Below are 15,663 nucleotides of genomic sequence, written 5' to 3'. Positions count from 1 at the left end.
GGAGATGATTTTTCATCTTCGATTTAAAATTAACTTTTCAGCACTTTGCAATTGAAAACGTACCAAAAAGTGGGTGAAAAAGTACTATCAAGGTTATTTTGAGTATTTTTTTATTTTTTTTTGCTTTCTGGTGGTTTAAACGGTAATTTATTGACAAGTTTTATTTTAAAGCAGTAGGATCAGCCATACTATTCCAGGTAAAAAAAAACACATATATAAGTAGATAAATACTTGATCTACTTACATAACACATGTATTGTACTGTCCACGTTTTGATTTCAGTGAATGTTGTATAGTAAATGACAAGACTTCTGTTAGTGGTGGGGGCCATGTCTTTTGCCCACAGTCAGGGCTGGGCCGAGGCATAGGCTGGAGAGGCTCCAGCCTCAGGGCGCAGTATAGGAGGGGGCGCACAATTCATTCAGCTGTCATTCCTAATTGTGTATGAAGCAGAAAGAAATAAGAAAAGGGGATACACAGCAGTGACTGCAAGCCAGATAACTAGATATTAAGGTGTTGGGGAGGTTGTGGGCCCTGTGGCCCTCTTAGTCTAATAGCAATCAGTGTGTGAAGGCTGGGGTGGGAGGGATAGAGGGGCGCACTTTGGTGTCTCAGCCTCGGGTGCTGGAGGACCTTGTCCCTGCTCTGCCCACAGTTAAGGCTAACTCGTGATGTCATTTCTGCCCTTTACTTTTTTTTCTTGTCTCCTCCAAGCCTTGCTTGTAAACACAAGTGAGTAGGGGATCAGGTTTCAGATAATCAGCAGGCAGAGAAATAAAGGGAAGAGGAGGAATATATTATAGATAAAAAGAACCCCCAGCATGCAATTCTTTGGCACTGACTACTAAAGAGCCAGTGCTCCTAAGGTATATGATAACTCCAAATCATAACAGCAGAAAAAGTTTTGAAAGTTTTGAATGCAGGATTAGCATCTTTATCACTTAATACACTCAGACCAGTTGCTGTTGAAATTTGATTTTTATGGTGACGATACCGCTTTAAGGACATATATATATATATATATATATATATATATATATATATATATATATATATACACACAATCAGGCATAATACCAAGGGTGCAGGCCGCAAGTAAAAGTCAAGACGGAAGACAGGTTTGCCAAGAGGTTTTCAGGTACAGATTCAGACTGAGTACACATTCAGATACAGATCAGGGAACAGGTACAGGAATTTCAAGAGACTCAGGTCTGAAGGTACAAAGTATCGGCAATCTTTAAATAGCCAATGCATTTCCTATACAGGTAGTCCCCGGTTAACAAACGAGATAAGGACTGTAGGTTTGTTCTTAACCTGAATCTATTCTTAAATTGGAACACTGTGCCATCTCTGTCCCCTGTAGCTCTTCTGTGCCCCCCCCTCCCCCCGTGCCTCCAGTGTCCCCCTCTGTGTCACCTCTGCCCTCTGTACCTGCTTATACAAGTTTAAAAGCCATTTTTTCTCAGAATTTTTTAAAATTGATTTTTCAAAAACTTCAAAAAGTCCAATTTGAAAACATGTTTTTTGACTTGTTCCCATGGAAACACAGAATCCATGCCGTTCGTATCGGCAGGTCGTTCGTAAGTCGGGCGTTGATAATTCGGGGACTACCTGTACACAGGAAGCAGCTGGTGGTGTGATCCTGCAGAAAGTGTTCCTGAACCACCTGCAGGCCAGACAAAGAACTGCAGGTCTCTCTTAACCTCCTTGCCGGTTATCCCGAGCTCAGCTCGGGGTAACCTGCGCAGAAGGATTTCTCAGGCCCCGCTGGGCCGATTTGCATAATTATTTTTTCCTACACGCATCTAGCACTTTGCTAGCTGCGTGTGGTAAGCGATCGCCACCGCTACCCGCCAATTATCCGTTACCCGCCGCGACGAGCCGCCCCCCCCCCCCCCCCAGACCCCTGTGCAGCCTGGCCAATCAGTGCCAGGCAGCGCTTAGGGGTGGATCGGGATTCCTTCTGACGTCCCGACGTCGGTGACGTAATCCCGCCCCGTCGCCATGGCGACCGGGGAAGCCCTGCAGGAAATCCCGCTCTGAACGGGATTTTCTGCTTACTCTGATCGCCGGAGGCGATCGGAGTGGGTGGGGGGATGCCGCCACTCAGCGGCTATCATGTAGCGAGCCCTGGGCTCGCTACATGATTTGAAAAAAAAAATTAAAAAAGTGCTGCCTCCTTGCCGGCGGGAATTGGACCGGCAAGGAGGTTAAAGTCAGCAGAAGGCCACATGCTGGTGGATGGCGGAAGTCCAGGGCTGCCAAAAACAGCATATAGCCACTAGCTGGTGGACAGTGGAAGTCCTGGACAGTCCAAGTCCATATTGCCACCAGCAGGTAAGAGATGGCAGAATGATTCCTAACATCCCCTATCTTTTTAAAGGGACACTTAAGTAAAAAAATAAATAAATGAGTTTTACTCACCTGGGGCTTCCAATAGCACCCTGCAGCTGTCCGGTGCCCTCGCCGTCTCCATCCGATGCTCCTGGCCCCGCCGGCAGCCACTTCCTGTTTCGGTGACAGGAGCTGACAGGCTGGGGACGCGAGTGATTCTTCGCGTTCCTGACCATAATAGCGCCATCTATGCTGCCATAGCATATATCATATACCATATAGCAGCATAGAGGATGCTAATGTGTCTGGGAACGCGAAGAATCACTCGCGTCCCCAGCCTGTCAGCTCCTGTCACCGAAATAGGAAGTGGCTGCCGGCGGGGCCAGGAGCATCGGATGGAGACGGCGAGGGCACCGGACAGCTGCAGGGGGCTATTGGAAGCCCTAGGTGAGTAAAACTCATTTTTTTTGTTTGACTTAAGTGTCCCTTTAAAGCAGACCTGAAAACTTGCACAGCACACAATAAAAAGTCTTTATTCCACATACAGTTGCTGTACAAATGCACTTATCTGTGTTATTTGTTTGTTTAGGTAGGTTCCTTAGTTCTTATCGGCATTTTTAATACACTGCAGGAAAGCTTTGCCAACACAGCTCTCCAAATAGTAAACACTGAGGCTTAACAACTTCAGTGCCTTCTGCAAAAGTGAAACTATTAAAACTTCAGTTTTTTTTTTCTTATTTAGGATTTCCATAAATTGAAATAAATATTTTTTTTTCCATAAAAGTTATCATGCTTCTATATAAAAAAAAAAGTTATCATACGGTGGCAAATTTTTAAGTGCAGAGAGGAAGTTCTTCGTTTAGTTTCCTTTTAAATCCTCAGAAGCAGCAGAATAGTCATTGGCCCTCTGTGTACAGCAAGTATTATTTTGATTTAAATAAAGCTGCTGCCCCTCCAATTGCCTGAATGCCATGGATGAATGGTAAAGACATTGCTAGTGTTGTAGCTGTTACAGGGAGATGTGGCTTGTAACATTAGGAGCAAAAGAATAGTCCCATATGAGGTCCTCATTTCTAAACGCATTGTTATCCTCAGTATTTTCATCACAATGTTCATAATTTTTTTTTAACCACTTCAGCCCTCAGTCGTGTTTCACTTTATGCATCCGAGCAATTTTCCCCTCCCATTCATTTGCCTATAACTTTATCACTACTTATCACAATGAACTGATCTATATCTTTTTTTTTTTCCACCACCACTTAGGCTTTCTTTGGGTGGCACATTTTGCTAAGAGATACTTTACTGTAAATGCATTTTAACAGGAAGAATAAGAAAAAAACAGTTTTCGGCCATTATAGTTTTAAAATAATACATACCTTCATAATTAAAACCCACGCATTGTATTTGCCTAATAGTCCCGGGTATTACACCATTTAAATTATGTCCCTATCATAATGTATGGTGACAATATTTTATTTGGAAATAAAAGTGCATTTTTTCCATTTTGAATCCATCACTATTTACAAGCTTATAATAAAAAAAAATAGAAATATTTCATCTTTTCATAGATATTTTAAAAGTTACACCCTTAGGTAAATATTTACGTTTTTTTTATTGTAATATTTTTTTTTATTAAACATTTTTTAGGAGTATTTTTGGGAGGGTGGGATGTAAATAGTAATTTTTTTTATGTAAATGTGTTTATTATTTTTTTTAACATGTAGATGTAGTTCTATTATTTGGCCACAAGATGGCAATCATGAGTTTGTTTACATTATTTTTATTATTATTTATTGTATTTATAAAGCGCCAACATATTACGCAGCGCTGGACAATAAATATATAAAATGATACAAGGATGACAGACATAACAAAGTTATACAACGTAGAACAAAGTTATACAAGGAAAAGTTAGGTTGTTGTGCTATTGTTCAAAGAGCTGATAAGACTGATAAGAAGTAAATTCAACAGTTGGATTGACTTCTTACCAGTCATATCAGCTCTTTGAACAATAGCAAAATACTTTTTTTAGGTGTTTCAACTTGTTTCACAACAAAAGCTGTGAAAGCTTAAAAGAACGCTGTTGAATGTGTGTATGGGGCTTTAGAGTCAACTAAATCCTTGGTGTGTGCAGGACCTTGCTCCTATTCAGTAAGCCAGCACCTATTCAGTAGGAGGCCTTGGGCAAGACTCCCTAACACACCTACTGCCTACTGAGTGTGCTCTAGTGGCTGCCTCACAAGCGCTTCAAGTCCAATGGGAAAAATGTGCTATACAAATATTGGAATTAGTATTAAAACTGCAACTGGTTACCTGGAAAAAAAATGAAAGAGGGTAGTGTGACATGAAAGAAGAAAAGTAGCCCACCACATAAAATCCTATTGGTTCTGGTGTGCATTTTATTTTACTCCTTTCAGCTTGGAGAAAGAAGTCCTCCTTCTGTTCCATGCTAAAATGGTGCCAAATGAGTGGTTTCAGGTTTCGAACCACATGGTGGCAAATTCGCTCCACCTTCCAAACTGCCAATACTGTCCACCACTTTGAAAATACTGTGGAAGGATGAAGAACAAGGGTGCTTTTTCAGACACCCATTCACCACCTTTGGTGTAGAAGGTGGTCAACAGTGTCAAATGCAGAGGAAAATCTAGAAGAGGAAGGAAAAGTCCCTTTGGCTCTAAGGGAAAACATTGGCCACTATTTTAAGTGCCATTTCAGGTAAGGCCCTGTTTCCACTACACGTGGATTCCAGAAAACTGACTCCAATGAATGTCTATGGGAAATCTACATCAGAAAAATTGCGTTTAGTGGAAACAGGCCCATAGGCTTTCATTGTAGTCAGGTTTTCTGCATCCAGAATCCGCGTAGAGTGGAAACAGGCCCTGAGTGTTTTAATTGAGAGACAAACCGATAAGGGCCAAGTTCTTAGAGGAACTACAGTGAAAATAACATAATGAATAAAATTGCTTATTTCTTTTTACAATATTAATGTATAAATAATTTAGTCAGTGTTTGCACATTGTACAATCTTTCCTCTCTCTGATTTACATTCTGAAATGTATCACTGGTGGTGGCATCTTTAGACCTGTCAGGTGATCTCTTCGGAATGTTTGGTTGCTGAGAGTCAGTACAAATAATACCTGGCCTTCCAGGAATTATGCTCTAGGAGGAGAATTCCGCTTTGCTAAACACACGAGGCTAAACATTACCGGGAGGGCGGGGCTACAAACCAATATACACCAATATAAAGATATTAAAAGTGTCTTTGATGCTGAAAATTACCTTAAAGGACACCCGAGGCTAAAATAAACTAATGAAATAAACAATTGTATCTATCCTCCTTCTCCTAAACATGACTTTTTAAGATATTCCACAGTTTCATTTTATGTTTAACGCTACTTAGAGTTTCAACTGTTTTATTGCTTTATGCTCAATGACACATTGATTGAAGTATGCCAGAGCTACAATCTATGAACTATTGACCCTTTTTATCCCTTTCCTGCTCTCAGAAGCCATTTTCTGCCAGGAAAGTGTTTTATAGTTGTACATTTTTATCAGTGAGGGTCACACTGTAGTCACTTCCTGAGTCAGCCACTTACATACCTGATGTTTAACTCTTTCAGGCAGAGAAAGAAATAAAGGGGCACAGCATAGTTATTTGTGTGCTAGGCACTGTATGTACCCATGTCTATCTCATCATGTCACCTCGGGTATCCTTTAAAAGTGGATATGTGAATATGTAAAATGATATAGTGAATAATTTACTGCATTCTATTATATGTCACTACAGGGCCTCTTTAATCTGTTGTAGAAAATGCATTCAAGCAGTGTGAAGGCATATAGCAATGGAATGCGCTGCGGCGGTGACAATTACATATGAGGCATCAGAAGCTGGTTTTCTTTAGATAAATACCTCTAAACTTTCAATCACCATTTGTGTTGTTTTCAGTCCATTTGTGCTTTCTATTTGTCAGTCTTATATTGCTCCCACTATAAGACTAGCTCAGGTTGTAAGAAGTCAATGAGGTCTGACTCTGCAGTATAACACCAGGGTACATTCTCTGCATACAGGCAGCATTGGCACTAATGAGGCATTCCGGGTCTGAGTAGCAAATCAAGCTGCTGTTTCTGCTGTAACTCTACAAGAAAAGCAAAAAGGCGAAATGCGTAGTCACAATCACCAACATTATCCAGTCAATTAAAGAGCAATTCATGAAAGTTACTGAAAACAAGCGACACATTTCAGCAACCAAGCCAGAAATCTAGAACTGCAATCCTCGCTCCGAATTCCATAATTTTATGCTCGTAATAAGCCATCGACATTTGTTTAATGTAGCAGAAAATAACTCCCCTTTTTTTTCTACTATCGTCTAAGGAGTCTTCATGCCCACAGAGACTATTTTCTGCCAAGTCTAATGAGGTATAATTAAGGATTATTTCAAAGAATGATGGGGTCAGTGCGTTTTGCTCTGTCGTAAATAGAACAGCACAGCGAATGACAGACGGGAACACAAAGTGCAGTCTTGCAATAAATATATTGTCACATTCACACCTAGCTCATCACAGAGTGTCTGTGATATGAAACTCTGAGTGACAGCACAAAACACAGTACATCACTCTTAGGGAACAATAAGGTGGCAAAGGAAACACTCCGGCGGTTACAAGACAGGAGCCTCAAAAGCTTAAACTGAATAAAGTCTGTTGTCATGTCCAGGAGAGTACATCTTCTAGATGATGGAGGACCTTCTTCTCAAAATTTGGCACCTTTTGTGTTCTTCAGACCTACTTTGTCTGGTCCTCTTCTTGGGTTATCTGAGTTTAGTTCTGAAAAGTGAAGAACTCCAGTTGCTTCCAAACTCACCAGAACTTATGTAGCACTAAGGGCCCTTTCACACTATGGTGTTGCGGTAAAGTTGCGTTAAGCAATTTATCCACAAGAGGCAGCTAAGTAAATGGCAGTCTGTGGAGACTTTTATACTTAGTACTACATGGTGTGACGGAAGTAATTAAATCGATGCAATCCTAATACAAAATCAACAGTGTGTTACCACATGCCATGCCTACCACACGTATTATGCAGTAATGCTAGTTTATAGGGATGCAGTAAATGTAAACGCTTGTGCGGTGCGAAGCAAATTTGCGCACCCACCCATGGGTAACGTTATTTATGATGCAGTATTTAGCCCCCCATTAAAGGCAGCCAGATATAGGTGCCCAAGTATAGGTTAGCCAGGTATAGGTGTCCAAATTTAGGTAGCCAGGTATGAATGCCACCAGTATAGGTTCCCCAGTATCGATTAGCCAAGTATAGATATCCCAGTATAGATTAGCCATGTATAGGTGTCCCAGTATAGGTTAGCAAGGTATAGGTTAGCCAGGTATAGGTGCCCCAGTATAGGTTATCCAGGTATAGGTGTACCAGTATAGGTTATCCAGGTATAGGTGCCCCAGTATAGGTTAGCCAGGTATAGGTGCCTCAGTATAGGTTAGCCAGGTATAGGTGCCCTAGTATAGGTTAGCCAGGCATAGGTGTACCAGTATAGGTTAGCCAGGCATAGGTGTACCAGTATAGGTTAGCCAGGTATAGGTGCCCAAGTATAGGTTAGCCAGGTATAGGTGCCCCAATTTAGGTAGCCAGTTATGAATGCCACCAGTATAGGTTCCCCAGTATCGATTAGCCAAGTATAGGTATCCCAGTATAGATTAGCCAGGTACAGGTGTCCCAGTATAGGTTAGCCAGGTATAGGTGTCCCAGTATAGGTTAGCCAGGTATAGGTGCCCCAGTATAGGTTATCCAGGTATAGGTGTACCAGTATAGGTTATCCAGGTATAGGTGCCCCAGTATAGGTTAGCCAGGTATAGGTGCCTCAGTATAGGTTAGCCAGGTATAGGTGCCCTAGTATAGGTTAGCCAGGCATAGGTGTACCAGTATAGGTTAGCCAGGTGTAGGTGTCCCAGTGTAGATTAGCCAGGTATAGGTGTCCCAGTATAGGTTAGCCAGGTATAGGTGCCCTAGTATAGGTTAGCCAGGCATAGGTGTACCAGTATAGGCAGCCAGGTATAGGTGTCCCAGTATACAGTGGTGTGAAAAACTATTTGCCCCCTTCCTGATTTCTTATTCTTTTGCATGTTTGTCACACTTAAATGTTTCTGCTCATCAAAAACCGTTAACTATTAGTCAAAGATAGCATAATTGAACACAAAATGCAGTTTTAAATTATGGTTTTTATTATTTAGTGAGAAAAAAAACCTCCAAAGCTACATGGCCCTGTGTGAAAAAGTAATTGCCCCCCTTGTTAAAAATAACTTAACTGTGGTTTATCACACCTGAGTTCAATTTCTGTAGTCACCCCCAGGCCTGATTACTGCCACACCTGTTTCAATCAAGAAATCACTTAAATAGGAGCTATCTGACACAGAGAAGTAGACCAAAAGCACCTCAAAAGCTAGACATCATGCCAAGATCCAAAGAAATTCAGGAACAAATGAGAACAAAAGTACTGTAATTGAGATCTATCAGTCTGGTAAAGGTTATAAAGCCATTTCTAAAGCTTTGGGACTCCAGCGAACCACAGTGAGAGCCATTATCCACACATGGCAAAAACATGGAACAGCGATGAACCTTCCCAGGAGTGGCTGGCCGACCAAAATTACCCCAAGAGCGCAGAGAAAACTTATCCGAGAGGCCACAAAAGACCACAGGACAACACCTAAAGAACTGCAGGCCTCACTTGCCTCAATTAAGGTCATTGTTCACGACTCCACCATAAGAAAGAGACTGGGCAAAAACGGTCTGTATGGCAGATATCCAAGGCGCAAACCACTTTTAAGCAAAAAGAACATTAAGGCTGGTCTCAATTTTGCTAAAAGAACATCTCAATGATTGGCAAGACTTTTGGGAAAATACCTTGTGGACCGACGAGACAAAAGTTGAACTTTTTGGAAGGTGCGTGTCCTGTTACATCTGGCGTAGAAGTAACACAGCATTTCAGCAAAAGAACGTCATACCAAGAGTAAAATATGGTGGTGGTATTGTGATGGTCTGGGGTTGTTTTGCTGCTTCAGGACCTGGAAGGCTTGCTCTGATAGATGGAACCATGAATTCTACTGTCTACCAAAAAATCCTGAAGGAGAATGTCCGGCCATCTGTTCGTCAACTCAAGCTGAAGCGATCTTGGGTGCTGCAGCAGGACAATGACCCAAAACACACCAGCAAATCCACCTCTGAATGGCTGAAGAAAAACAAAATGAAGACTTTGGAGTGGCCTAGTCAAAGTCCTGACCTGAATCCTATTGAGATGTTGTGGCATGACCTTAAAAAGGCGGTTCATGCTAGAAAACCCTCAAATAAAGCTGAATTACAACAATTCTGCAAAGATGAGTGGGCCAAAATTCCTCCAGAGCGCTGTAAAAGACTCGTTGCAAGTTATCGCAAACGCTTGATTGCAGTTATTGCTGCTAAGGGTGGCCTAACCAGTTGTTAGGTTCAGGGGGCAATTTCTTTTTCACACAGGGCCATGTAGGTTTTGAGTTATTTTTCTCACTAAATAATAAAAACCATCATTTAAAACTGCATTTTGTGTTCAATTATGTTATCTTTGACTAATAGTTAACGGTTTTTGATGAGCAGAAACATTTAAGTGTGACAAACATGCAAAAGAATAAGAAATCAGGAAGGGGACAAATAGTTTTTCACACCACTGTAGATTAGCCAGGTATAGGTGCCTCAGTATAGGTTAGCCAGGTATAGGTGCCCCAGTATAGGTTAGCCAGGCATAGGTGTACCAGTATAGGTTAGCAAGGTATAGGTGCCGCAGTATAGGTTAGCCACGTATAGGTGTGCCAGTATAGATTAGCCAGGTATAGGTGTCCTAGTATAGGTTAGCCAGGTATACGTGTCTCAGTATAGGTTAGCCAGGTTTAGGTGCCCTAGTATAGGTTAGCCAGGCATAGGTGTACCAGTAAAAGCAGCCAGGTATAGGTGCGCCCCCCCCCCCCCTCAGCTTTGGCAGGCTGGGGTATTACACTGATGGAGGCGGAGAAGACTGTGCCACTCGCTACTATCTCTACTCATGAAGTAGTGAGCAGTGCTGGAAATAGAGCACCTGGGGAAATGTGATCCTCGCATGGAGCCCAGAAGGTGAGTTTGTACTACTAATGCTACCTGCCGCTGCCATAAATCTGTTGCAATATGGGTGGCACGGAGGGATGGAGTTGGCCCCCTCCACCAGGCTGAGTCTCTGTGTGCCCACTGCTCCCTCCTCTATTACTGCGCCTTCCACTCTTACTGCACCAGGGGCGGACATCCGTCTCGCCCGCCCCTAGAAACTGGGCTGTCTGGCACCCTTTTATAACTAAAATCACTTTTCTTGGCTATATCTAGAGCCCTTTTATACAAAAAAAAATCACTTATCTTGCCTGAGCTCTTTTAGAAACCGAAATCACTCATCTCGGCTATATCCAGCACTCTATTATTTTTCACAGTATCTCTGAACTATTGACTTTTTCTATCCCCTTCACTCATAAACTGTTCTTTTCCAGGAAAAAGTTTTATGGCTGTAATTCCTTATCAATGAGGGTTACTCTATAGTTTGATTTACATCACTTGCATACCTGAATGATTAACTGTTTTAGGGAGAAAAGTAAAAAAATGAACAAAGCCCAGTTAAATGCAATGACTCACATGTTTATCACCTGTCAGATCAGGTACACTTTAACCACTTCCGTACCAGCAGTCTCTGCCCCCTTAACCTCCTCAGCGGTATGGACGAATATATACATCCATCACCGCCGGAGGTCGCCGCTCAGGCCCTGCTGGGCCGATTTTTGCGAAATAAAAAGCAGCACACGCAGCCGGCACTTTGCCAGCCGCGTGCGCTGCCTGATCGCCGCCGCTCTGCGGCGATCCGCCGCGAGCAGCGGCGAAAGAGGGTCCCCTCTGCCGCCCGAGCCCTGCGCAGCCGGAACAAAAGTTCCGCCCAGCGCTAAGGGCTGGATCGGAGGCGGCTGACGTCAGGACGTCGGCTGACGTTCATGACGTCACTCCGCTCGTCGCTATGGCGACGATGTAAGCAAAACAAGGAAGGCTGCTCATTGCGGCCTTCCTTGTTTATTCTGGTCGCCGGAGGCGATCAGAATGACGCTTTCGGAGCGCCCTCTAGTGGGCTTTCATGCAGCCAACTTGCAGTTGGCTGCATGAAACAGTTTTTTTTAATTTAAAAAAAACCCTCCCGCAGCCGCCCTGGCGATCTTAATAGAACGCCAGGGAGCTTAAGGACCAGAGACTGTTGGAGCTGTACAACGGCGCTTACTGACGAATACCAACGAATCGCTGCAATAATCCATCACTCCCGCCGGTCTTGCCGTGATGACAAGGCCAGGCTTACAGTGATGACAGGGCCAGGAGCCAATGAAAGCGGCTCCTGACCGGCTCACAGAGCTCTGCCGTGGCAGAGCGAGTGAGTTGCGGCAGGTGCAGATCGGTGAGATCAGCATTATAGGCGGGGACGCGTAATTTACTGCAACGTACAGTCTACGTCCAGTCGGGGCCGCAGCACCACCTGCTGGACATAGATCTGTACTGCGTCGGTGCGGGAGAAGCTAATAAATAAATTGTTGCTGAATGCAAGCATGGGTCACTTTAAACATCCTTACTCATTATAGCAGCACATGCTATCTCTAATAACTATATTGTAACTTTCCTGCAACTAACACAGTCCGGGGGAGGGCATGTGACAGTGTTGTCAGTGGAAGTCATGGTTTCTAAGTGAAGTGTTTATGAGAAATTTGGAAACATCTGCACTGTGTTCAATTAAAAAATATCACACAAAATAATATTCTGAAATGAAAGCCAATGCAGCTTTCTGGCATTGTGAAATTCTCCCTCTTACCCACCCATATGGTGTAATTATCTCTGTGGTGGTGGCAGGGATGGATTCTGCAATTATGTCATGTGACTTGCATTTACGTGCTGAAGCTGCCTGTGAACATTAGATCATTGTGGGATCATCGGATAAGTGCCAGCCAATGAATGATCTTTTTATGCATCTCGCAAGCACATCATATAATATTACAAGGAATGATTCTTCCAGGACTTGCGTATTGTTTAGCAACCAGATGCCGCTTGTGATTAGGGCTTCTATTGTCTCATAAACAATACATGACAACGTAACAGCATAAAAACCATCATCCACATAAATAATGGATGTGGCTGAGCTCTGATTGGACGGCAGTTTTGGCCCATTGAAGGCTTGCTTTACTTCTGCTCTGGCCTTTGGTTAAATAAAGGTACTGATTAATGCAATCAGCTGTGCCTGGGGGGAGTCTGAAGGAAAGAGACTGCCGCTCTCATTGTCATGGCATTGGCCTGTTGCAAAGTCTCATAGAAACAAAATAGACAAGTTTTTTGCTGTTGTAAAGCTCTTATTCAGCCTCCTGGATTTTCCGTTGTAGGTAAATCTGAATAGGAAACTGTGGGCCTGATGCAGTAAACTCTGGTAACGTTGTTGTGTGAAGGGAGCTCTTGCAGATTTTAACATTACTAGTGCAGGGGGAGCACTGGCCGTTAACCCTTAGCACCATGTGCATTACCGTGGTAACACGTTGCTATAGTAGTTTACTGCATCAGGCCCTATGTCATTTGTCACACAATATCCATGTTTGATGCAGCTGATCCAGAGAAATTCCCTTAGAGAAAGTCTGTCACATGACCCGGATGTGTGTGCACAAAGTATGGAGCTGCCAGCATAGTAGTCTGGGTGTTTCTTCCTCACCTGATTCCTCAATGATTGGGCTCAAAGCTATGACTCTATGACGGGGAGTGGATGGGAGTAGTAATATTCTGCATCCAGGTCAAGCCTCCATGATTTTTCCATCTTCCTCTACCCTTGAGTTTCAGAGGACTACAGTGACAGTTGGATTTGCACGATATATGAGAGGACAAGGCTATACTAGCAAGGAGTGGAAGAAGGCTGACTATGAGTACACTCACCAGCCTACAGGATATTATTAATGTTCTTTTTACTTATTGAATCTTTCTCTCACAATAGTCTTACATCATAACAATAAGTTAGTAACAGAAATCACTTAAAGAGGAGCTGTCAGCCATACTATCTCTGAAAAGAAAACCCATATATACAGTAAGTAAATAAATACTTGCTCTACTTACATACAGTGGGATGCGAAGGTTTGGGCAACCTTGTTAATTGTCATGATTTTCCTGTATAAATCGTTGGTTGTTATGATAAAAAGTGTCAGTTAAATATATCATATAGGAGATACACCCAGTGATATTTGAGAAGTGAAATGTTTATTGGATTTACAGAAAGTGTGCAATAATTGCAAAACAACTCTCAAATGACCTGTGGACAAAGATTGATCACCATCATGATTTAGGGGAAGGATACACAAAGCTGTCTCAGAGATTTCAGCTGTCTGTTTTCACAGTTAGAAACATATTGAGAAAATGGAAGATCACGGGCTCAGTTCAAGTTAAGGCTTGAAGTGGCAGACCAAGAAAAATCTCGGATAGACAAAAGCGACGAATGGTGAAAACAGTCAGAGTCAACCCACAAACCAGCACCAAAGACCTACAACATCATCTTGCTGCAGATGGAGTCACTGTGCATCGTTCAACCATTCAGCGCACTTTACACAAGGAGATGCTGTATGCGAGAGTGATGCAGAGGAAGCCTTTTCTCCACCCACAGCACAAACAGAGCTGCTTGAGGTATGCTAAAGCACATTTGGACAAGCCAGCTTAATTTTGGAAACTAAAATTTAGTTATTTGGGCATAACAAGGGGCGTTATGCATGGAGGAAAAAGAATACAGCATTCTAAGAAAAACACCTGCTACCTTGGGTAAAATATGGTTATGGTTCCATAATGCTGTGGGGCAGTGTGGCCAGTGCAGGGACTGGGAATCTTGTAAAAAGTTGAGGGACGCATGAATTTCACTAAGTATCAGCAGATTCCGGAGACCAATGTCCAGGAATCAGTGACAAAGCTGAAGCTGCACCGCGGTTGGTTCTTTCAACAAGACAACGACCCTAAACACTGCTCAAAGCTCAAAATCCACTAAGGCGTTCATGCAGAGAAACAAGTATAATGTTCTGGAATGGTCATCTCAGTACCCAGACCTGAATATAATTGAAAGTCTATGGTGTGAGTTAAAGAGAGCAGTCCATGCTCGGAAGCCATCAAACCTGAATGAGCTAGAGATGTTTTGTAAAAAGGAATGGTCCAAAATACCATCAACCAGAATCCAGACTCTCATTGGAACCTACAGGAAGCGTTTAGAGGCTATAATTTCTGCAAAAGGAGGATCTACTAAATATTGATTTCATTTCTTTTTTGTGGTGCCCAAATTTATGCACCTACCTAATTTTGTTTAAACAATTATTGCACACTTTCTGTAAATCCAATAAACTTTATTTCACTTCTCAAATATCACTGTGTGTGTCTCCTATGTGATATATTTAACTGACATTTTTTATCGTAACAACCAACGACTTACACAGGAAAATCATGACGATTAACAAGGTTGCCCAAACTTTTGCATCCCACTGTATGCATTGCACTGTCCACATTTTGATTTTAGTGATTTTTCTATAGTAAAAAAAAGGGAAAATCCTTCTTAGGATTTTCCATCTTAACTGTGTCTAACTTGAAGCCAATCCCGACATCATTGTCTCCCTTACTCTGGGAGGAGGGTGGCCAATGCAATTACAGACAGTCTTCAGACACTTCCACCTAGCTCTGCAATAGAAAGTGCATTGTCATTGTGTGACTCTGCAGCTTCTCAGCATGAGAAATATTGGCTAATCAGAGAGGAACAGAGGTGTGGGAGGGGAAAACAGGAGAGAAAGAGACATCGGCCAATCTGGCTGCATTAGTTAAGTCTGAGGGGAAAGTAAAAAAGCAAAAAAAGACAACCCAGCATGCCCTGCAACTTCCTTTGTGCGGCAGATGTACCAAATAAGAGCCAAGGAAACTGGGGAATGATCTTTTATCTTTTTATCTATTTTATCTATTTAATTTTTATGAAAAGTAAGAGTGATTTTTAACTTTTAGATTGCCTGATTAGCATCCTTATTACTTGTCTACCAGATACAAATAAAGAATTAATTTTTTATTTTATGCCTGACAGTTACGCTTTAAAGAACCACTCCAGCGGGAAAAAAGTAAGCAGTTAAATTCTGCCAGAACCAACAGGTTTTGGACTGGCCCATCTCCTCATGGGAATTCTCAGGGTTTTCTTTGTTTTCAAAAGCATTTCCTGAATGGCAGTTCATCTGCCAAAAATAGTTAGATACCAGCCACCCTCCCTAACT

The 15,663-nt window shown here is 42.4% G+C and overlaps 1 protein-coding gene across 3 annotated transcripts in view; it reads left to right on the top strand.

Moving 5' to 3' along the window:
- The window catches only part of CPQ (carboxypeptidase Q), a 576,560-nt gene that overhangs the window by 510,546 nt on the left and 50,351 nt on the right, over positions 1–15,663 (top strand). The gene's annotated exons all lie outside the window — the stretch shown is intronic.

The sequence above is a fragment of the Hyperolius riggenbachi genome, chromosome 5, assembly GCF_040937935.1.
Source record: "Hyperolius riggenbachi isolate aHypRig1 chromosome 5, aHypRig1.pri, whole genome shotgun sequence".
Lineage (NCBI taxonomy): Eukaryota > Metazoa > Chordata > Amphibia > Anura > Hyperoliidae > Hyperolius > Hyperolius riggenbachi.
This window is presented reverse-complemented; position numbering and strand designations above follow the sequence as displayed.